This window comes from Ambystoma mexicanum, chromosome 14 (assembly GCF_040938575.1).
Source record: "Ambystoma mexicanum isolate Mex_15411 chromosome 14, UKY_AmexF1_1, whole genome shotgun sequence".
Taxonomy (NCBI): domain Eukaryota; kingdom Metazoa; phylum Chordata; class Amphibia; order Caudata; family Ambystomatidae; genus Ambystoma; species Ambystoma mexicanum.
In genome coordinates this window covers 33,359,519-33,384,866 of record NC_090940.1, presented here as the reverse complement: position 1 = coordinate 33,384,866, position 25,348 = coordinate 33,359,519, and positions in this window count along the sequence as shown.

The following is a 25,348-nucleotide window of genomic DNA, read 5'->3' as shown; positions in this document are numbered from 1 at the left end:
GTGACCTACCTTACCACAGTACAAACAAAGCTGCTGCTGTCTCATTTTCTCCCTTTCTGCCTTGGTGAGTGGGCTCCGCAAGCCTCTGATTTGCATTGGCTTGGACTGATCGTGTGATTTGGTTTGATTCTCACAGGGTCGCACATAGACCGACCGCCCCTCGGCCTTGGCCCGATCTATCTTCCGATCCTGCAATCTGTGATCGAGCTGCACTGTCAGATCGATGTATTCAGCAAATCTTTCCAGGGGATTTACTACTTCGGCTAATACGTCCTTAAATTCCCCTTGCAAGCCTTGATAAAAGAGCGTAGTTCTTTTCTCCTCTGGCCAGTTAGTTTGTGCCATAATACGATTGAAGGAAGCAATATATGTTAGTAAGTATTGACTAGCCTGCCATAGTGATAACAGTTCATTGTCCAGAGTCCGCTCTTGAGTATGCCGTGCAAATAGTTTGTCTGTTTCACGCTGGAAACCTCTGAAGTCTCGAAGCAAAGGGTCATCCTGGTTTATCAAGGGTATTGACCAGTCCGCTGCACTATCTCCCAAATATGAGAGAACAAATGACACTCTCGCTTGATCGTTGGGGAATGCCCCAGGTCTGCACAAGAAATGTAGGCGACATTGATTCATAAAGATGGCGTACTTATTCGGATCGCCTGTGTAGCGTTCTGGTGGGGCCAGGGGAACCCCCCTGGAAGAGCCACCTCTACTGGCGTGGGCTGTGGAGGCGCAGCAGGAGGGGCATACCCTGGCAGTGGGACCTGGCCTGCCTGTGCCGGGAGCTTTTGCCTTGCTAGTTCATCTGTCCGCTCCCGGTTCACAATTAGCATTGGTTTCCTGTCTTGAGGCATGAACTTCAACCCGTAACTCTCCCAGTAATCGGCCAACTGGTCAGTTTCAGAAGCTTCCATAACACCCAGGCAGAGATTCGAAGAGGCGTTGCATTCTGTTACGCTCACCTGGTCTCTGCGGAGGCTTTGGGGCACGGTTGCAGCCCTCCCGGGGGTCAGGTTACTCAGGTCCGATTTCGCCCTCTGCGCTTATGTGGTGACTGTTGGTAATAGGTGATGCTGCTCGGGACTGCTACTGCGTGGAGAATAGGGGTGTGAGTATGCCAGCTTGTGCGCCTTATCCCCTTCCAGACGCCTTCTCCCAAACCGTGGTATTCGTGGGATGCGCTGTCCCTGGAAAGCTCACCTGTTGATTAGTTTTGGCGAGCACTCCTTCCTGCTGCTTCTGGCAGGAGCACTTGTATGATCTGGACTGAGTTCCTTCACTGGCCCTTGCACGTGGTAGTCCAGTCCTGCTGCGACTAAGCCACTATACTTCAGGTAAGTGTTCCTGTTTGCCTTTGTTTTTCCTTGTCTGTTTTTGTTGTATTGTAAAGTTTGTTGTCTTGTATTGCTGTCCGTTCCACTTTTGATGTTTGCTCTTTTGCTTTCTTCCCTTGCAGGTGATGTTGCCGGCCCAGCAGAAGCTGCAGAGCTCGAGGCGGCAGCCGTAGAGAATGAGGAACGAAGCTGCAGCGGTACAGTAGCTGGTAAGTTGTTAACTAGGGGGCACATGGGGTTCAAATGCAGCGCAACCCTAGGATGGATGTTCTAACCTTGACTTTCTTCTTCTTCACAGGGTCTCAGTTCATGGATGCGTAGTGTGATGCTGTAGCATCACGATCAAGATCACTGGATGTCAGGAGATGAGTCTGCAGATGAAGCGATGAAGCACCGGTTTCCTGGAGGTGAGTATGCAGGGGAACGCCTGGTTTCAAAGGTAAGTAAACAGGTCCAAGCGGCAGTGAGCCTCACATTGCACGCGAGTGCACAGTAACGCGATTCACCGGCCTTAAGGATGGAGCAGCTTATATAGCTGACCTTCTGAAGCCACGCCCACCAGGTTCAGCCTGCCTGCCACACCCTGGCCCACCTGATGAGTCAGCACATGAAGACCAGGCCTAGGGAGCCACACCCAATGAGTCAGCACATGAGGATGTTCTCTGGAATAAAGGCGTTCAGCTCCTGAAAAGTTCTTGTAAAATAAAAGCACTCCTGAACTGAAATAAAGTAAAAGCACTCCTGCACTGAAATAAAGTGTTCCTGCTCACATCTCTTTATGAGCCTGGACTCAGTCCAGCCAGGGCCCCGGTGTTTATGGGTCCTAAAGGGACATAAGTGAGTCAAGTGACCCATTGCCCCCATCACTAGATGGTGTGGTTTTTGTGTTCTGGGGCCTGTGGCCATGACAGTATTCTGACTTCCACCCTGGGCATTTTGAAATCCACCTCCTCTTCCTCTAAAGCCTCCGAAAACCCCTTCCTTGTGGCCAAAACCCATACCCACTTTGATCCACTGGGTGTATATTATTCACCCGCGATGCACCCGTCATTTCTTGCATTCCTCCTCCTTCTCCACTTGTAAAGACTGCCCCTTCTATAGAAAATTCTGACAATTTCTTCTGAACTAACTTGGTTTCCTCTGTCTTTCTGTTCTCATTTTTCTTTCTCTTCTTCTCTTGTAATAATCGGCAATGATGCAACATAGCCAGCTGTATCTTAGCCCATGGCTTGGCATCTATTCCTACTTGTTTTTTCAATTGGCTCTGTACTTGTTTTGGCAATCCCTGACATAAAAAATATGATAGAATAATGCCACTGTTCTTTCCCAAGGCTCACACATCTCAAGCTACCATTTCTCTTGAATATCCTGAATATGAGCAATAGGGTCTTCATCTTCTTTCATTTTACGTGTCATAATTGTACCCATATCTGATATATCAGGATACTGGACCCTGAGAGCCCTCCAAACATCCACCCTACAGTTATTGAATGGTGCTCCATTGTGCACCATGTTTGGTGCTGTCACACCCGCATATCCTGCTCGTCTCCAAATGTCGTCAGCTCTCTCTCCAAGAATAGCTGCCAACACCCCTCTGGCCAATGTGTTTCGCCCTGTCATTTTCTCCAATTCATATATCCACTTTCCTGCCCCCGAAGTCAAACTGGGTAACTTGCATTTTAAATTATCCTTATCCATCTGACGCCATGAAATATATTGCAGTCTTGCCCCCCCCTTCTCTAGCAAGGGGAACTGTGAGAACCCCATCCCATGATTGGGCACCACTATTCGTTTAACCAATGCAGGTGTAATGGTCCCTATTTGCCTTCGTGCTGGTAACAACATTAAGTTATTCACATAAGGTGGAGATTTTCCTCTCTTACTAAACAATCATCTTTTGGGAATTTCCAGATATTGGGCCTCTTTCCGGGTTTGGAGCTAACCATGGAGTAATTAGCTCCATGGTTGCCTCCGAAAATGTCCCAAATCCGGCATGGTGAATGGAGTAATTACCGGTCCATTCCAGGATTGGAGGGACCGGTAATTCCCCATTCACCTTTTGCTCTTCCCCATTCCCATTCCTGCCCCATAGGGCTCAATGGGAATGGGAAAGGAGGTAATTATGGCACCGTAAATTACGGTACCGTAATTTCCTCCGAAGTACCTTTGCGGGTCCCGTACTTTACTCCTGCTAAAAGCAGGAGGTAAGGAAGGACCCGCAAAGGGACCTCGGAATACGGAGGTAAGGGATTACCGGCATCGGCACCCTTACCGGTGCCGGTAATTCCTTACCTCCAACCTCGGAATGACCCCCATTGTGTGGGATCTGGCGTTCTTTCCTTAGGGGGTTCCAGATCTGACCATCTTACCTCTTTGTCCAGACTCTGACTCCCCAAGGGGATGCATGCACCCTCCCCTCCTATCTCACGACCTAACTCCCTTTCTTCGTCTGACATTGCTCTACCCCAACTAGTGTGACTATCATCCTCCACTTCCCTATCTAAATGTAATCTACTCAAAGACAGTGCTCATCAGTAAACATGTTTTCCTCCTCATCCCATGGTTTTGGTATCAGGGATCGTCTGCCGCTCCCCTGAGTCCCATACTCACTGGTCTGCCCTATTTGCTGATATATTGTATCAATCCCTTCTCCAATACTTTCTGCATCATATCTTTCCTCTTCTTGTGCTACCTTAGGTATTTCTTTTTTTTTTCTCATTGGGAAAGCTTTGCTTACTGTTTCCCATTGCCCATGTATTTCGTTGCTTGGTCGTATTCATTCTTTAAGAACGAGACTGGCATCAAGATATCGCTGCCTTCTATTCTGTTTTATTTCCTCTTCCACTTCCCTTCGCTTTCTCACATCCCTTCTTGCCCTCTGTTCTGCTTGCTTTTGTGCTTCCCTTCTTATTGCTTCTCTTCTTTCTACTACTTCTTCTCTTCTTTCTACTACTTCTTCCCTTTGTTCTTCTTCCTCTCTGTAATCTGTTTTCCTTCACTCTTTGTGCCTCTTTTTCCTCCCTCTTCCTTTCTCTCCAATCCCTTTCTTCTATTTTTCTTCCAAATGTCATACTTCCTTTGTTCCTCTGCCCAATTTTTGTCTTTCTCTTGTTCTTCTCTGTGTATCTTTTCCTCTTGTTCCCTGCTTTTCTTTCCTTGTTCATCCTCCCTCAACCGCTTTTCTGGTTCCCTATCCTTCTTTTGTTGCTCATCTTTGTCATCCTTTTGCCTATCTTCCTCGATACATTTCCCATCTAACTTGAGTAGTATCTGTCCTCCCATCCATTCGTTCTGTACAAGTGTTACCTCGTCGGCCCTATCCTTTTCTCCTTTCCATCTCTTAATTTCTCTGTCTATATCTATTGATATATTCAATCTCTCGCCTTGTTGCTCTTTATCTCGCATGTGCTTACACACATTTTCCTTCTTTTTATTTTCTTATTGATATTGATATTTGATTTCTATCGCACTCGTACACAAGTGTTTCAGAGCGCAACAAGGCAAGGGAGGGGAACAGGGGAGAAAAAAACAGCGATCTTACTAGGCCCAGTGACATTGAGAACGCGCAAGTGCATGGGAGAGGGGGAGGGGAAAAGTGCATGTAGGGGGGAGAAGTGGAAAGTGCGAAGCAGAGGAGAAACATATAAATAATAATAAATAAAGGCAACAAACAGTGGTAGTACAGCCAGCAATTTGCAAGTGCTAGGTTTAAGGCAGCAGACAGGGTAGATCTGATAAGTGCAGGAAGAAAAAGGGCGGGCTGTATGGGTACAGATACAGACCCCAGTGCAAGTGGTGGCCCGGAGGCAGCACGGGAGGGTGGCAGGGTGAGCAGGTACCTGGGCCCGGAGGACAGAGGGTGGCCAGGTGCACAGTGCCAAGAGAGAACAGATCAGCGGGGGAGAGGGAGAGCGAAGGCAGAAGAAAGGAGGAAGGTCTTGAGGTGCTTCCGGAACCAGAGATAGTTCTCCTCAAGTTTTAGAGTGGTAGGGAGGCTGTTCCAGATGGAGGCCCCAGCCGAAGACAGAGATCTAACGCTACCTTGTTTCTTTGAAAAACAACTGACCCTGAGAGAGTTAGAGTTAGAGTAGCAAAGAGCTTGAGAGGGGAGGTATTTGCGGAGGGATAGCTGAAGGTAGTTTGGACCCAGGCCCCAGAAAGCCTTGTGGACAATGCAGAGGGTTTTGAATTTAATCCTTGCATCCACTGGGAGCCAATAGAGAGATTTCAGAGCTGGAGAGATACGATCCCAGGGCTTGAGGCCAAGGGCAAGTCTCGCAGTCCTGTTCTGGATTAGTTGCAGAGGGCGGAGAGTAGAGGCAGGTTTATTTAGAAAGAGGCTGTTACAATAGTCCAACCTAGAGAGAACCAGAGCTTGGGATACCATGAGTTTCTGGGGGAAGGAGAGGAAAGGAAGAGTACCTCTGAGGAGGTGCAGTAGGAAGTTTGACTTTTTAGAGACCTGGGGGGTGGAGAAGGAAAGGGTGGAGTCAAAGATGACCCCGAGGTTCTTAGCCTCGCAGGTGGGGGTAGGAGGAGGGCCAAGGGAAGCCAGCCAGAGAGTGGGGAGAAAGGATGGTGAAGGTGTGCCGATGAGGAGGATCTCCATCTTGCTGGCATTCAGACAAAGATCATTGGTGGCACACCAATCTTGAATGGCAGTTAGGCAATCAGAGATGAGAGAGGGAGAGGAGGTGGCAGAGGGCAGCCTGAAAATGAGTTGAGTATCATCAACGTAGCACTGTAGAGTTGAGCAAAAAATGGCAATGCAGTGGGCGAGAGTTGCCAGGTATTGGTGGACTTTCATTGCTACTATAAGTGGCGGTTTAATATGTTGGGTTACTATACCCCGCTGCTGCTTTTAATTCTTTCAAAGGATAAAATCCTGTCTCTTCTGTATCTACATTCTTAAAGTCAGGCGGAGTAAGAGGAGCTGAGGGCTCAATGTCCTCCCCTTTATGCTGATTAAGCATCCACTCGTCCTGTGGTTGGTCCTCTTTCTCTTCTTGATACATTTTCCAAAGTTCTAAAACTGCCAGTATTTGCTCTAATTTCTATCCCGTTTATGCAGCGTGAACATATGTGGTCATGTTTTGTAATACTGCCTTTGACAATGATCACCCTTATGGCCATGACATGAACATTTTATCAGCTGTACCCATTCTGCACTGTACTGTTTATTCTTAGGCACATGTCGTGGTAATGTTTTACAAAGATGCATAAGAGGAGTGTCCCCCATAATGACAAGTCACAATTAACTGTCGATACTTACCGGATCCTTACCTTGTTTATATTTAATACATCTCTACCTATTTTAAGGCTTATTGCTCACCACTTTTAATCAACAAAAAAAATATGAGCAAGTACAGTCAATCGTTGTTGAATCCTCTTTTGTCTCAACAACCCACCAGTCTTCTGACTGGCACCAATCGTTTACTACACTTTAACTCAAACCAACTTTATTTCTAACGTTCACAATTTATCACTTTTAAAAACTTCAACATCAAATATCAATCACAATGATAACACAATACACAGTTAATTAACAAACTCAGTGATCACCTTATCTGTTCCCTATAATCATTTATAGTAAGAGGTATTCTTTCTTTGCCTCCAATTATATTACTCCTTACAGTGTTTAAGACGTCACCTTCCACGGTCCTGACTGTGTGTATTCGCTCTCTTAATATTCCGACTGGAATTTGACACGTCTTCTTCTATCTCCCTTGAAATAGGATTACCTAGGCATTCCTTTATTCACACAAAATTCTGTTACCCACTTATGTTCATAAAATATCACAATCCCGCCCCTTTATATTGCCATTTCCCTTAGTCTACTTACATCTGTTTAATCGAATCGAGGCCTTCGGTATCGACTCCTCCTTCAATCCGACCACTTTGCCTTTCATCAGCGGAGCGCCCATGAAACACGAGCAGAGATTTCTTCAAAGAAGGACCTGCCCACTGTCTCGATTCTTCTTGCAAGTTTATTTCTATCAAGTTTATTTCTATAGACCGCTCTCCAAAGGAAACTCCACAATCTTCCAGCTAATGGCGGAGGATGCCCGATCGTCCGAAACTCTGAAGCCAAACTAGTTTAGATCAAAGCCATCCGCACCGCTACTACATGGGCTTATGGCCCTTGGAGCGTGCATCTCTGGCCGGATGGGATTACACCAGAGTCATTCTGAGTCCAAATAACCGGACAAGCTCAAGAAGATGGCAAGTTGCTGTTTTATTAGCAATTATCTAAAATAGGGCATTTACAACTAACATCAGTGGACGTATGTGACAAATCAACTTCCGGGGCACTAGTGTCCCAGGCATGAATATTGGTTTCTAAACCATCAATCAATCCCACACCTCGAGTATACTGAAAAGGGATCCAAACAGATTGGAATACAAGTAAATTGTAAGACCTCCTTATCCAATTTTTTGGTTACATGGACGGAACGGCAGGCTTATCTCCGCAAGGTCGTGGATTGTTGGTTAGTTCCAACACAGCAAAAAATAAAATTATTACCCAATGATAAAAGGGACTGTCCAGTCAAGGTTGTATACAAATATCTACTTTATTATTACTTCAACAGACAGTTCTAGCACACTACGACTACAACCCACACTGTAAAGGAACACAGAGGACACACAGTTTTATGAAGGAAAGGGATGCACTTGGGATACTGACAGGAGGGTAATTGGTAAAGCATTCAGTCTTATAGTTCAAGATTATTTGGTTCCAGCACCAAAGGGGCAATGGGTCATAACTGTATCTAGGGGCCTTCGGAGAAGGACCAGGGGGGCAGGACCACAATGTACCTGCAGGGACATCATTTCACCAAAATGCCCAGGGTAGCGGAAATGACATCACACAACACCTGACCCCTGGATGACATCACAGTACGTGATGTAATTTGACCCCACCCCCAAATGACATCACATGAAGTGATGGCAAACGACCTTCAGATTTTCTAGCTGTATCTAACACCCGTGTTTCCAGGTGCTCTCATTTCAGCCAGATAAGAACCGAGACACAGAGGGAAACATGATTTGTCCATGATTACACATTTGGGGAATGCCATTTTCCGGATTTGACACGAGGTCTATGTGTAAAGCATACATAATACAGTATTTCTAACAGGGTAACTGAAATCTGTGATGCAGGCTACAGCTCGTGTATGAAACATCTATAGATCAATGGACAGAAAAGTACGTGTCATCTGTGGCGTTGCTGTGTTAAACAAGCCAAAAAAGCACTGACCTGGGGCGGCGTGCGCTGCTGTTTACCAGGAGAAAAAGGCTGCACGAGCAAGGCCTGAAAATTAAACCATTGACCAGGATTTAGTATCAACAAAATTCCCTGGTCATAAATGTATATATGATTCAGCTACCACTGTGAACCCTATGAGACTGGTCTGCGTGCACAGATGGGAGTGCACCTGATAATGTTATCTTTGCTGCAGTATAATACCTGGGAAAGTTTCTTTCAATATACCCAAGACCAAGTTTTTATTATCTAAGCGTAGTTCGGGGTACCAGAGGACTTTTTTAAAAAGCACCATTTGATGTAATATCATTGCTGCACACATAAATTCAAAGCACCACACAGTTATTTAAAATTGAAAACACCCACGAGTTGTTGAAAACACCCACGCGTTGCTTCTCACCCGGGGACTCGCTGGCAGACTTCAAGGCGTGCACTGCCCACTACCCCTTTGTCAGACCCAGTGGTGCCCAATGACTTAGCACAAAATGTGGCATGTCCCCTGTGAGCTATGCTGTAGAGGCTCCCCCAAGCTCCTTAAAGCACAGGGCACACCACACCAAGGTCCGGACAACCATGTGTAGGAATTACCATGAGGATTATGCCGCTGCAGGGGCATGCAGTACTGCAAGTGAAAGTAGTAAATATGCTTTTCAATCAAACCTTAAATCTTTGACGTAACAGAGAGAATGGGGCGGTGCCTGTTCCACAAATATACCAGCCACAAAGTGGTGGCTGGTGAGTTGTGTTTTCGGAGGGTGTAAATATTTGCCACAAGTATATGGTTGCGACTGAGCATAGCGAGGGAGCCCGAACTAACGAAAATGGATTGGGGTGATGGGATTCTTCTCCCTCCCCAGAGTAAATGTTTTGAATAATGGGTTAAAATGGTGCATTACACAGGACACTTTCTGGGAAAATTTAGGTAAAAGGCCACCAATCGGTTTTGTAGGGTTTAAGGTAAATCATGAAAAAAGTACAATAGATGCAAGTTGCCAAAAGTGCACGGGGCACTTCCCAATGCATTATCATGCCGGTCCCTGCAATATATGCCAGTATAAAAAACATGTGTATGCTGGCTGTACCCATACCTTTCCATGCTGGCTCCACCAACATATGCTAGCATTCCCATATAAGACCATACTTATGTTCGCTTTAAGAGGTTTTTCTATGGTATCATTACTGGCACTGGGCACAAAACTGGCTCTGTCACTATACGCTAGTACTCCTATGTAAGTACATACTCCCATTGGTTTGGCCATTAAAAGTGACATTAGAGAACAAAAATGGGGGCTCCAACCACAGATACAATTCTTGGATTACACTTAGTTTAGAGTGCCTAGGTTATTTTATTAACTCTATTTCAGTACATTGCTTAAAATCAATAAGCCAAGTATGCTTGAAAATACGAAAACAAAACTTTGAGATAATTCCAGTATCTTGAAACACCGCTTTTTTAGTATTAGCAGTTATTTTATTCACATGTTTTTGTTTTATTCTTTTCTTTTTAAATACAGGTCCAAATCTGAAATTATAATTGTACAGAGTATCAACACAGTGCAATAAGGTAAAGAAAGTATTGAAAAAGTATAACATTCAATTACAACGTCAATGGTGGGTTAGTACTATTTGCGTGTTGCAAGATCACAACAAAACATACAGAAAAAACAAAAAACTAAGTATGGAAATGTTTGTTATGTACAAGTAAATTCCAGCAGTCAAGCAAAATCACCATATATTCGATACAGACAGGTTTAAGAAAGTGAAATTAATTCAACAGGGGACCAAAGCCATTGGTCCAGAATCACCATGTACATTGGTAAAAACGAGTTAGGAAAGTGAAATGAATCCAACAGAGGACCAAAACCATCGGTCTACGCCAGGGGCAGGTGCCCCCTTTAAGGTTGGTGTGGACAGTCAAGCAAGCTCAGGGCTATGTCCAAGGGTGTTTCGGCTACTTGTTGGAAAGCCTTCGTCTGGGCCTCTGGATTGGGGCTCTCTAGAAAGGTCAGGAGAAAGGGGGTAACAGAGGAATGAAAAAAGGAAAGAGGGGGTTGGGTGGGGGATGTTAGGGTGGGGGGAGGGAAGGGGAAAGAAAAGACAAATATATAGGTGATACCTAAAAGTAGTCCCAAGACCCTATTATTAAAACTCAGTGCTATATACAATAAAACGGTACTGCCTGGCAAACGGCCATAGTAGAGGAGACTTGCATCTTAGCAGCAAAACGAAATCAGGCATAGTCTGAAATGTTAAGGTGGAACTGAGCGTAAGCGAACCTATGGGGTGAATCGCGTTAGGCAAAGCTGGGGAGGGGAAGATATCCTGCATTTGCATTCTTCAGGTCGGTAGCTACAGGAGAGCGCTGCTTCTGTTTAGAGGTTACTTCAACTAGACCGTATCTACGTACTTAGAAAGTTGTTCTCAGTCGTGCGTTGGGACTGAAAAGAAGCAAGATAGATCAATGTGCTATGTAGTAGGGTGGTGCATAGATACCATATATGGTGTAATGAAAAGAAAAAGAAGAATACACCTCCATACCTGCACTATAGGTGATACAAGTAAATTTAGGACAGCTTTGCGGGATACTGAGGTCACGGGTCATACTCATGGGTTCATCTCGTGCACAACGGTTCATGTGTGTGCAATTTCATGGCTAATAAAAAGAAAGAAATCGGCGGGTGGGAGGAGGAAAAGAGAGGAGAGAGGGGGAGGAAAGAAAGGGGAAGGCAGAAGTGAAGGATAAGTCTCTGCTGTGTACGCCACATTGAGCACATCAAGGGACAGAGGTTATCATAAAGGTAGCAGTGTAAGTGCTGGCTGCTTACCTTAATTCGGTTTGTGCCTAGAAACGCGAGTCGATCGCTTGGGGCTGCGCCCTGTAGTGATAGCAGGGCCGCGAGGATCTCGGGGTGCCGTAATGAAGCTGTATCGCCAAGAGTAAAACTACACGCATGCGCGCAGCAAAAAGGCGCTCAACGGGTAGCCATGGCAACACAGGCAGGGCTGGAACCGATGCCCTCGTTGCCAAGCCACTCGACAGGACTTCACATATGGTGTGGGGTCCCGGATCACCGTAGGTGCAAAATTAGCAATGTCGGGGTGGAAATGTTAGAAGCGCCAGCAAACCCCTATTAAACTCAAACAGCTGGCCATGTCCTTGCAGGATGTATGCATGTAAACAAAAGTATAGGAGAGAGCACTAGTGGCATGCTACATGATCTGGCTCCAGTTGAGGGGACGGGCAAAGGAAAAAATGAAAATAAAACATACAAAGTATGAAAAGTATATAAGGGGTGAAGCTCGTTTAGCAGCTGTTAGGGCCCCAGGACGACAGGAGGGATGTATGCATGTCAATAGATGTACTAGTATCTAATGGAGCCTCCTCAGTTACATGTGTGGTCTGTAGAGGAAAAACCCCCAAGCCGAATGACCAGTGAGGGGCACCTGAAGGGGCAAGGGGTGGAGGGGGCCAAAGGTATATGTTCGTATTGTACAAGGAGCAAGGGTGCCTGTGTTGGTTTACTCCCATGTAACTTTGGCCTCATTTAGGCCATGAGTTATTGTCTGGAGTTTAAAAATCCACCAGGCTTCTTTGTGTTTCAAAGCGTTCCTGATGTTGGCATTACTCTCCACCTTGTCAATCACCCACCAGGTGAAATCATCTGGACCATGTCACAGTTCCAGGAAATGTGAGACCATTGGGGCATTATGTGTCTTGCACCGGATACGTGAGCGATGCTCGCTTATTCTCTTGTTTACTGGTCTTTGAGTCTGTCCGATGTATCTAAGGCCACATGGGCATTCAATTAGGTAGATCGCATTATTGGTTTTACAATTTGAGAAATGTTTTAACACCCAATCTTTGTTGCCAATCTTGAAAGTTTTCATTTTCTTCGTCAATTTCCATGCTACGCATTGGCCACATAGATGGTGGCCTGAGAGGTCCCTCAAGTTCCAAAGCATTATACGGGATGTTTTCTTCAAGCATGCATGAGTAAGTTGCTCCTTGAGATTTCTGGCATGTTTGAGTGCCATTCTTGGTGGTAATTCATCGGGCAGGCTAAGTTGTATTAGAGGCCAAAACTTCTTGATTATCTGTTGTATTTTAGTGGTGTTTGGTCCAAAAGTAGTGACACATGTTATTCTGTCATTTTCCGTTTTCCTGGTTTTTGGAGGTAGTAAGGGTATACAATGCTCTCTTGCTAGTATTCCTTACTAGTTTTTTGGGGTGCGCCCTTGCTCTAAGTCTCTGTTCTAGATCCGCCGCGTGTTCTTTGTATTGGCTAGTTGCTGTGCAGTTGCAACGCAATCTCACAAATTGACCATAGGGTAAATTGTTCCGTAAGTTTCTGTGGTGGTTGCTGTTATAGTGCGATAGGGTATTGCGGTCTGTCTCTTTTCTAAACAGATTGCAGGACAGTTTGTCTTTGCTTACCCCTATTTGAAGGTCTAGGAAGTTGATGCTCTCCGTACTATAGTTCATAGTGAATTGAACTTCCGTGGCTTGAAGATTGAGCCATTTGAGAAAATCGTTCAGTGTTGCCATCTCACCATGCCAGATGAAGATGATATCATCTATATATCGGAGCCAGTTTGTAATGTTGTTCAGAAATGGATTATGCCCAGATAGCACATATTTTTCTTCGAAGGTAGCCATAAAAATGACTGCAAGGCTCGGGGCAAATGCAGCTCCCATGGCCGTACCGTTTATCTGTATGAAAAAATCTTCATTGAAAGAAAAGTAGTTTTTGGTAAGTGCCAATTCAAGTAGTTCAGTGATAAAATTTGCTGGAACTCGCTTGTCTATCAGGTGGTGGGTAAGGTGGTTCCTGATACATTCCACAGCTGCTTCCTGGGGGATGTTTGAGTAGAGAGCAGCAATATCCATAGTCACCAGAAGATCTTTAGCTTTATCAAACGGGAGGTCCTCAAATCGGGTATTGGTAGACATAGTATCCTTCAGGTACGTCCTCGTGTCTTGGCTCAATGGCTTCAAAAAGAAGTCTATAAACTTACAAATTGGTTCCAGAATGGATCTGCATCCAGAGACAATTGGTCTCCCTGGGGAGCTGGTTGAATTTTTACGAATTTTAGGCAAGGCATAAAAAGCCGGAATTCTGCCTTCCGATGTATTAAGGTATTTTTCTTCCTTGTCAGTGACATGTCACAATAGGAAAACCTGTCCAAACTGGTTCCAATGGAAGCCAGTCTAGACGCATAAGAACACTTATCTTGCTTGATTCAACATAGATGCTCAGTTAATAAAAAGTCATGCTACAGTGAAGAATATACAGGCTGCTACGCCAAAACATCAGTCTAGCGAGGTCGCACTACTTATCATGCTTGCTTTTTTAAAGATGCTGAGTAATAAAGGTCATGCCACAGGAAGGAATGGCTAGACTGACTGCACCAAAATGCCAGTCTAGCCAGGGAATGGCAGACATGAACTTGCATTCGCCCAAAAATACCAGTAAAACATTGAAAGTCAATAAAGAATGTGGCAAAAATGCTCCAGTGATCCCCAGTCTCCCAGGGCCTTACACACGCATGCATCCCCTTTCACCCACCGGTCACTCACCCATAAATCTCCTCTCACACTTGCTCTCACTGGATTCACCACACAGGCACACACCAAACCCCACCCAGAACATTCAAACCCACACTACCACACGTATGCACATTCACCCACCAGTCACTCAATCATACACCTTTTCTTACCTCCACCCATTGCCTTTTCTACAGAGGCACCGCAAACACCCACTCACCCAGAACATTCAAAAACACACCATCAAATCCATACTCATTCACCCACCAGTCACTCACACACGTTCTCTTACATCCACTCATTGCATTCTCTACCCAGGCACAAACCCATCCACTCATTACATTCTCTGCACATGCACACACCCACTCAGAACATTCAAAAACACACATCACATCACTTCTCATTCACCCACCAGTCACTCACACCATCTCTGCCAGCCACCCATTGCATTCTCTACACAGACACACACCAGCCACCCAGAACATGGAATGCTGGTCGAGGCATCTTGGACGGCTCTGGTGACTGCGGCGTGACAAAAGTCAGCAGTGCAGCCGGAAGCCGTTCGAGGACTCGACTGTCTCGAAATTGTCCTTACAAAGATGGACACTGGATGCTGCTTGTGTGGCACTCCTCCTAGCTTCTTCACAGGGCTTGTGTCCTTTCAAGGCAGACAGCCTAAAGCTCAGGAGGGTGTTAGCAGGCAATGGCTTTGTCCTTTGTCCAGAGACTCTCCGGCACTTCCCACATAGGAAGCTTGCTGTCAGAACCTAGCAGGGCACACTCCGTGCTGGCTGGGTTCCGGTTCTGGAGCTGCTGGATGGGTGCTCTGAGTCCGATATCTCCCTCTGTTCCCTGCGAGATGTTTAGTGGAGGGATCTTGCTTCCCTCTTGGAACTACTGGCTTTCCTTCACTGGTGGAAGATGTAAGGTAGACTGTACCTTCAGCTCGGGTCCAAATGAGTCCTTCTTACTCCTTGCGAAGTCTTGAGATGATCTGATCAGTCATGAGCTCAGCCCTCTTTTAAAGGCACATACGGCCCACAACTTGGTTTAGGCCAAGCCCAACTGAAGTGACCCAATCCTGGCTCTACAAAAACAATCCTCAGTGATGCTTCAGGTCAGAACCAAGGCACTTGGCAACCGACAGGGGATGGATGACAACATATACTTCCCCACCGCTCTTCCTGTCTGCTGTACATCAAAGTGTCTGCCTAATTAACTGAGCCCTATGCAGCGCGTGATCACAACATGGGCTTCCTTTGAAGTAGGGGGTTGCAGGCAGAATTTCGTCTCCTACTACTCACATACTTCCCTGCTCTGAAAGGAGTGGTTCCAGACAGGACATTCACTGCCCTTTCCTACCAAGGAGGGGTGTTAGTACCAAGTTGACACATTGCATTACAAAGAGGTGTTGGCGTTTGGTCTCCATTGTCACTTCCTGCACCCAGGCCTTCGCTGAGGCCAGCTAATTAACATTCGTCAGTATTCACCGATCACTAGCAAGGTTTGACAATGGAGATGCAAATCCATGGGGCCTTGAAATTCTAATCAGGCTGTCCACGGCCAAAGGCTTTTGATGCACCCACAGCTGTCGGGTGTCATCTACACATGACAGTGGAGGGCGGCGCTGGTAAGCTGCATCCTCCCAAAGTACCAGACTATTTTTCTGCTGTGCGGTGAGAGTGGAAATTATGTGCGGGAATAACCCCACATTTTTTGGTGGGTTGTTCTCCCATCATTCGTTTTTTTAAAGCAGACAAAAAAACAGGCAAGCACACTCTTCCCATGTGGATGGTCGAATCCCTCACGTGTACGCTAATTCATTTCTGTATTTTCACAAAAAATACAATTATATACTTCATTTTTCATCAGAATAACATCATGTTACGTGGCAATAGTGAAAAACCTATCAAGTGTTGGGATTCGTCAAGGGACACATATAGATATACAAACATATAAGAGCTAGGTTTGATATTGGCTGTCCGTTATCAGGTGTACAACTTATGCCTTCCACTTCATATGTGTCATTTAAGAAAAGTCAGTTACACAGTGTTTCATTGGTCTTCTAAGCTATAAGGTCCTTCGTTATACAGACTTATACAATTGGTTTGGCACGCTTGTGCCATGTCTGGAACATTCAGTTCATTTAGTAGCACATAAACTAAAACTCCGGTGCAAGTGGATAGGACATGAGGCTGCTATACCAACCAATTAGCCCAACATCTCTCATCACCCATGCCTTCTGCCATGAAATCTTCTTTGTACTTGGCCTTGCAGTTTATTCTCATCCTGGGAATGCAAAGGGAGTGAGTGCACCCACTATCATATCTAGAGCTCCAAGTTCAAGCCCTATTTCCATCCTTGACTCACGTGACAAGAGACCACGATTCTGCTCATTCTGCAAGCTTTTAAATGTTTTAAAGGTTTAAAATGAATTAAGATGTGGCATCCTATGTGTTCTTCCTTGAACCTTAATGTGAGAGGATTCATACTACGCACTCATGCTCCTCTACAGCGTAGATAGCTGACCTCAACTTCTCAGTTCATGACTTCAGGCCAGACAGCCTCCCAACGCAGCTCCCGTAGCCTGCTATTCTACTGCTGCGACGCAGTCTTCCATTTTCTCTCCATGATTCTTTGGCTTATTATTTCATGATACCAATGCCCAATTTCTGTACAATGGCGGCTGCGCCTGCATTCTATTTACTACTTGTAGCGAGCCTATATTATGACTTGATCTATCTTGTGTTTCAGCGTCTGTGCATTCTTCATGCTTTTGATTTCTGCAGCACTTTTATCGTGTAATGTTCTTTTAGAAGTTTAAGATTCCCTTGATGTTTTACTTCATCGTTTCTCCTCTAGGATCCATACATAGTGTTTAGTCAGTATTTCAGGACGTCATGCACACTTTCTTATGACGTCATCAGTCCATTTTCTTAGCTCTTTCTCATATTCCTTCAGGGAGTTCCTCCTGTAGGCTGTCATCAACTTGAGGGTACATTCGATATGGTCGTCTTAATGGATACTGTCTTCCATATGCTCGCTGTACTATTGGTACAGTATCTGAGGTTTGACAGAGCATGGTCTCATGGCTCCAATGCAGGCGAGATAGGGGGTGAGATTTCCTGTAGATATGTACGTCTGCTCCTCTACAAGAGTGTTGCAGGCAGCTGCCTTGTCCTTGGTTTGGTTCAGAGACTCTCTGGCACTTCCCACCTAGGATGTTTGCTGTAGAGCCTAGCAGGGCTCCATGTGTTCGGCTGGGTACAGGTTCTGGAGCTGGTGGAGGGTCCTCTGGATTCAGAATCTTCCTCTGTTCCCTGAGAGATGTTTAAGGGAGGGATCTTGCTTTCCTCTTTGGAAATCCTGGCCTTGCTTCACTGGTGGAAGCTGTAAGGCAGACTGTACCTTCAGCCAGGGTTCAATGTTGAGTTCTTCTTGTTACTCCTTGCAAAGTCTTCGGATGATTTGCCCAAAAGAGGGGCTCAGCCCTCCTTTAAAGCCAAATGGGCCACAGTGAATGCCAGCTGTCCAGCGAGCCTCGCTCGCCGAACTGACTGCCGCCTGATACTCGCAGCTGTCCCCCATCTTGAACTCTCGCAGGAGCTGCAAAGCACCCTCAAACCGACCCGACCCTGTTCAGCATCAAGAACTTCTACAAGCACAAGGTACATTGAGTTTATATATTCCCTTGGTCCTTCTCTGAAGGCCCATAGTGTCATTTTACTACCCATTGGTCACTTTGTGCTGAAGTGCATCCAGAGTGCATCCCTTTCCTTCGTGAAACTGTCTGTCCTCTGCATTCCTATACAGGTTGGGTTGTATTTTGTAGTGTGCTAGAACTGTCTGTTTAATAATAACAAAGTAGGTATTGTTATGCAAACTTGACTGAACATTCACTTTTATCATTAGGCAATAATTGCATTTTCGCTGTGTTGTAACGAGAAATGCCTGCCGTTCCGTCCACGTTACCAAAATTGGAAGAGGAGGTTTATAATTTGCTTGTTTTTCTAATCTGTTCGGATCCCTTCTGGTGTACCAGAGGTGTGGGGCTGATTGATGGTTTAGAAACCGATATTCATGCCTGGACCACTGATGCCCCGGATGTTGATTCATCACACCACCTCCAATTGGAGGCTTCCCCGATCTCTTCTGCGACTAACTCTGCCTCCCAGTGTCAACATGTTCCATCAGAAGCACCCAGGACTTTCTCACTATCCACCCCCCACAGCTTCCCCCACCTCAGGGCCAGTTCCACATGGACAGAGTACCCCAAGATCACTTTTTTGACTAATGTGTGAACTGTGCACCGCCACTGTCCAAGAGCAGAGCCCCCATGCTAGTGGTCCCATCCCTTGAACACAGAACATCAGGTTCACTGTACGGGTGGGTGCGTAACTGGTGCACGGGCCAGTGCTGTCATGTGAAACCATGTCAGTTAGCACTACTCATTAAATACTACCCCGAGTTACAGGCCGGCAGTATTATATCTGTCTGTGCAGCTACCTGCCACCTGTCTACCTCTCTGTGTGTGTCACACTTCCCTGTCCAGCTGGCGCCCCGCATCCTAGGTTTATTCCCAGCACTGGCGCCCTTCCTTCGTTTTCTCCCGCAGATCGCACCTTCTCCAGTCTTTTCTTATGCCTAAGCAACACATATATGTTGGACTCTGTTGTCCTCGGCCTTGGCAGGTTCGGCGCAGTGTAGAAGCCCAATAAGGCATTCTGTAAAACGATGCCAGTCCGCATGAACCCATTGACTGCACAGATACAGAGTTGGGTGCAAGCTGGCAGGATTGGAGTTCTTGGTCCACCTGAGGGCTAGCGGCCGATCTCTCTCTCTTTCCACCTACTATGACTCCGGCTATCTCTGCGTCTTCCCCACGGCACTGGCCACCCGCCTCCCCACAGTCTGGGATTATTAGTAATCACTGAGGAAGTGCTGAGCGGAGCCGTCATGTGGAACATTCAGCTACCACTGGCAAGTGCTACGAATACACCGAGTTATAGGCCGGCAGCACTGCAGGCCGAGCCCCACACGGGCAGGGGCACAGGCACGCGGACAGAAGGCCATCATTTTGTGGGTGTCCGATGAGACTCTTTGCTGTTCGATAAGTTATTGATTCCTGGTGGTGGGGGTCTGGCGCTCGCTTGCCTTGGCTAGCAGGACCGTGGGCATGGGGTTAAGCCCCCTCCTTCAAGATTGCTCCATGTCTCTTACGATCACGTGGATAGAAAATTGACTGCGACCACTGGGGCCTAAAAGTGCGCGATCGCCATGGGAGCCCACTAGGGTACCCACTAGGGTACCCAACCCCTCCGGAGTGCCACCAGTAGCCATCTCCAGCCCCCTGCTGGACGACGCCTCCACTAACATCATTGCCTCCATCCCTGGTGTGGCGGGAGTCTGTAACGCCATGTTTACAATTCTGTGCAAGCCGCCGGCACAATATTAAACCGTTAACAGAAAATGAGGATGTATTGATTGGTGTAAGCCGGCCAGCGCCAGGCCGCGCCGCCACGCCGCCGCGCTCCTATTCCGTTACGCCCAGCAGCCATAGATAACTGGTTCTAAGAAGACAATGAAGGATGCTGCCGGCCGGGGGGAGCGCAGCTCGAGGTGGCGGGATGGAAGTATTGTAATGGGGGAGCAAGGGTGGGGGGTGTTCCATTTCCTTCTAGTCTTCATCATTACCGCTGCTCCTTGTCTCTTGAGGTCCTCATGGAAACTTGGCTGCCTCATCTCTCCCCATCCCCCAGAGCGTGGGCTTCATGGAGGCCAAGACTGGTCAAGAAGGCCACTGTGGTCCCCCAGAGCGTGGGCTTCATGGAGGCCAACACTGGTCAAGAAGGCCACTGTGGAGGCCACCAGCTTCAGAGATCCCCCACACCCTCTCACTTGGGATGGCACTTCAGGAGATGGGGGCAATAGAGGGCGGGGAGGGTGTGAAAGTGGCACATGAAGGTTGGAGGTGGTGGGATTGAGAGCAGAGGGGTCCCCAGTGCTGGGTATGAGTGTGTGCAGACCCCTCTCTCATTACACAGCAGCAGTGTGTTTGCCCTAACGCCCACCCCATACCCCACCCCCATACACTGCATTTGTGCGCTGCAGTAGACTGACTCCGCAGTGGAGCTGAACATTATGTGATGGCGGTGGGGCATTCCCCTGGAAAAGCCCCACAATGCAGTATTCATCACAAACTATAAGGCAGTCTGGGCGCATTACTAGTCACGGCTTCGTGAGTATGCACTCGCGGAAAGATGGCAAGGGGCTCGGGACCAACGCGTGTCTTTGCTGAGTTCCTGAAGGAGCGCGATTTACCAAATGTTTCGACTTCAGTGGCTTTTGAACAAAGGCCTTTCTCGCCAAGCTCGGAAAACCTTTGGGATTCGACCTATGAAATGAAAATGCCTGCTTCTGTGCGGGTTTATTGCTGGCCGCCTGAACGCACCCCCCCTCCCCGCCCCCATTATCCTGGGAATTGCCCAGGTGGTGCTTTTGATCAGTAGCCCTGTGAGGCCATCAGCCACAGGCAGGGGGAACCTCTTGGAACAAACACCTCTCACTCAGTCGGTCCCAAGACACGGGGGCCTGCCTCGGCGTGCTGCGGTGTGCAGAACAACACGAGCTACTGCGATGGCTTACACTATGTGTTTCTAAGGGAGCGGAACCTTTGAAGACAGACGTCCTGTTTCTGGCGGGGCTGGATTCGTCTGCGCCCATCACTCGTGGATGCTGCGGGTCCCATTCAGGGGGGCTCCAGCTGCATCGGCTGCCCATACTCTGTCGAGGATCAGGCCTACTGGCCCAAGCCTGCACGCTCTGGCCCTCTCAGGTGCAAGTTTCCCTGTGGCCCCCTAATTCACCTGGAGCCAGGACAGAAAACGCAAACTTTCCCACGGTAAATGAATCAGAACAATGTGTATCTTTACTATTTAAAAAGGGATGCAAATAGCAGGTCAGTGGGAGAAACTTGGGTCCTGCAGAGTAGAGAAGGCTCTCGTACATACTAGACAGCGTTACTTTATGAAAGCTAATACATAAGATACTATGCTAGCCAAACTCCCTAGAGGACAGAAAGCTACTAGGATGATTAAGAATTTGTCGGATGAGCAGGAAATTATTTTTACCTGTACTGAGAAGATGGCAGCGATTTTTACGAGTTTTATCGGGAGTTATATGACTCAGATTGCCCACTGGGTTGAACGGACGAACTGGGTGGAACGGACGAACTGGGTGGAACAGAACGGGTGAAGTATGTGGACGGAACGGGTGAAGTATGTGGATGGAATGGATGAACGGATGTAAAATGATTGAAGTGGGTGTAACGGGTGAAATGATAGAACGGATGAAGTAGTTGGATGAACGGGTGAGGTGTTGGAACCGGCGAAGTGGGTGCAACCGGTGAGGTGGGTCGAACGGGTGATGTGGATGGAACGTGTGAAATGGATGGAACCAGTTAAGTGGATGGAACGTGTGAAGATGACGTACGTAGATGGATGATGCATGGAGAAAGGGTAACGTGGATAGAACGAATGAAAGGAGCAGCGCATAAAATGCCTGGACTGCATAAAAGGGGTTAAAGTGCATCGAACGGATGAGAGTGCATCGAACGGATACGAGTGCGTAGAACGGATGTGAGTGCGTGGAACGGATGCAAATGCATGGAACGGATTGGAGTGCATGGAACGGATTGAGTGCACAGAATTGGTGTGACTTACATAGAATGGTTTGGAGGGCATGGAACCTTTGAAGAGCATTGAAAGGAACGGTTTTGAGTACTTGAAACAATCGTAAGGCATGGAACGGATGGAGTACATGGAAATATCGGAGTGGGCTCGATCTCAAGCACCTAAAGTAAACCACCATATTCACATCTCCACGCTTACTCTCTTCTTTACACCACCACTCAAATAGAACACAGCGATGCTATGACACCATTCGGTATAGCTGTTCTCATACCATCATTGCCTCATGCTCCCATCACCCTAACTAAACACTGCTGGTTACACACCCTCCAGGCTAGGCGTCCTCCTAAGGCCTAACGCAGCCAAAATCGATCTGGATAACAAACCTGCCAGGACGAACACATACTCTTGATCTCTCAACCTCCACACCTACCATTAAGAAGCAGTTTTCACACGAATGCCACACCAGCTGCACACATATCAGGTGCTCACATGCAACGTTTGTCTCTCTCTATTCTCTCTACTGACCTGAACTTCGGTTCCCGAGGGCGTTCAACCTACCAGCGCCTTAAGACCATACCAATGGTACATAAGGCACTATATCAATGCAAAGTAACATAACATAACATTAAAAGGTGATCAGATGATTTATCTTCAGGCGATTTCTCTTTCCCATATTTCTGAACCTGATAGAGAGGGATTAGATGCTCCAATTCCGGAAGAGGAAGTTTGGTTTGTCTTAAAAGGGTTGCCCCTTAATGAGGCACTGGAACCAGATTGTTTTCCGGTCCTGTTTTTCAAGATATGTGGTGACTTATTGCTCCTGAAATGAACAACTCTATTTAACTTGTTTCGTACTTCAGGGAGATTATCTGCGTCTATGGACGAAGCTACAGTAGTTTTGATCCCCAAACCGAATAAAGATCTCTCTAAGTGTGAAACTTGTTGCCAGATAGCTCCAATCAACATCGATGCTACGATTTGTACTAGATTAGATCTACTTTTGTGGGATTTTATCTCAATGGACCAGTTGGGTTTTATTTGAGGGTGGCAGACTTTTGATAACGTATGTAGAGTTGTTCATTCAATTGAAAAGGTGTAAAAGAAGAACATTCACGCAATCCTTTTGTCTTTAGATGCCGAAAAGGCGTTCAATCGCATGGAGTGGTCTTTTATGTTTGAAGTTCTAAAGCGAATGTGATTTAGGGATCACTTTTGTGCTATAGTTCAAGTAAATTATATCTCTCCTTCAATTAGATTGCAGATAAATGAGGGAATGATGGAGAAGATTGAACTGTATAGAGGTATCAAACAGGGATGACCATTATCTCCTCTATTGTTTGCTATCTTGAGCCATTTCTCTTGAGTATCAAGCAAGGTATGGACATCCATGGAGTTCCTTTCAGAGCCAAGGAATATCAAATTTCGGCCTTCTCGGACATCATGCTTTTCACGCTAACTGACCCAGCTAAGCCGTTGGGAGGGGTGAGGGGGAAATTGGATTTCTTTTTCAGGGTGGCTGGCCTTAAGGTAAATGCAGAGAAATCAGAAATTCTCAATTTGTCTCTCGATCAGGAAGAAGTTAAGCTTCTCCAGAGTACTTTGTCATTTTGTTGGACGTTGGGTAGTGTTAAATATTAATGGGTACACCTTAGCACAATGGTTGGCGGCCTATATGAGGCTTTTTTTTCGGGGGTTTTCGAAACGTTAAAGGGAAATCTTTCTAAATGGTCACCACTATTTGGTTGGGGATAACTGTGGCCATTAGGATGGTTACATTACCTAGAGTGTTATTCTTTTTTCAGGCCCTCCCAGTTCACTTATTGGCTCAATGTTTTCAAAACGTACTAAGTTATTGTTTGAATTTGTGTGGAAGGAGGGATACCAAGAGTTGCTCGTAAAGTGCTCATTCCCTCTAGGACTAGACAGGGGTTGGCTTTCCCTGATTTTAAAGCATATTATGCTGCAGCGCAGATCAAACTTATCAGTGAATGGTTTGGCAATGCACAGGGGAACATTTGGGTGGAAACAGATGGGGCAGTGATGCCCCATCCATTACACAACATACTTTGGCTTCCAAAGGATGACCGCCCCAGGAATATGTATCTAAGCCAGGTTACGACACTTGTTGGGGAGGCATGGGATTCTCTTATTAAAAAGTATGGTATTACAACGTTTCCTTCCCCTTTCAAATCGATCTTTGGGAACCCGCAGTTTTTACCAGGAAAGAATGAGAGGGCATTTAAGGTTTGAAAGACTGCGGGGTGTAATAGATTACATGATCTATTTAAAGGTGATTCGATCTTTTAACAATTACCAGCTGGTTGAGATGGAAATACTTAGATTTTATTAGGTTTTTAATTGGGTTAATAATCCACTTATTAAACGTGCAGCGCCTAGAGCACTTAACCCTTTAGAGAAATTCCAGCTTTCTTCTGCAGTGTCGAGGGAAATGTTTTCAACGCTATATAAGATATTTCTAGAAGCTCAAACAAAAGTGGAATGGTCCAATATGACTAATTGGCATCAGGGCTTGGCCCAAGACATATCTAGGGAGCCGTGGGAAAATCTCTGGAAAGACATTCCCAAGTTAGCACGCGCAATTCAAGTGAGAGAAACGTGGTATACGATTACGGACCAATGGCATTATACCCCCACAAAATGGCATCTTATCTATCGGAGGGATGTTGGAGGGGGTGTGAGATAGAGGTAATTGGTTGCATGTTTGGTGGAGCTGCCCTAAATTAATCGATTACTGAAAGGGAATAATGATTTCGGGAGAATCAAATACCGTTATCAGAATGGTTTGCCTATTTGGTATTCGAGAACAGGAGTCACAGACTTTAGGTAAACCACGGAAGAATGCCTTACCCATTATGCAGGGGAGTTGCTTGGTCTGGAAAAGATCTGGGGCTGAGCTAATGTAGGGACTGTTGGGATACGTGGCTAGCTATAGCCTTTTGGTTGTAGCTCCTGAGATTCTATCCAGGGCTTCAACCAAAAGACCCAGGGCTATACCCCCTAACCCCCCCCGCCCCGGCCCCCCTAGCTTCACCTCTGCCATTATGTCTATAGCTGCACACGTATGGTTTTGCTCAGAGATGGAAGGGGTGTTGACCCCCACATTGCATGATTGGATACAGAAATTGTGTGGGGGGGGGGTTGGTTGCGCTGGAGTTGGTAGCGTATAATATTCCATCTGATTCTGCTGGTTTTTGTAATGTTTGTGCACCCACAGTGGCACATGCCTGAGGGATCCAGACTTCTAGGGGGACTTTTCAGCGACCTCTTCTTTCAATCTGGCTGTCTTCTTTCTGTGGCATCATGTGCCCAGTGCTCCAGGGCAAAGCTCAGACCTCTCCCTTGCAGCTCTGCCATGCCCCCGCACACCTGCTCACACAAGGAAGAGTGCAGGCACATATGACCCAGGATGAAGGCGCGGCAACTTGGAGTCACGGATGCACAAATGGGGGAAGACTAGTTCAGAAGCTTTGCTCCTCTCTGATGCCACATATGCCAG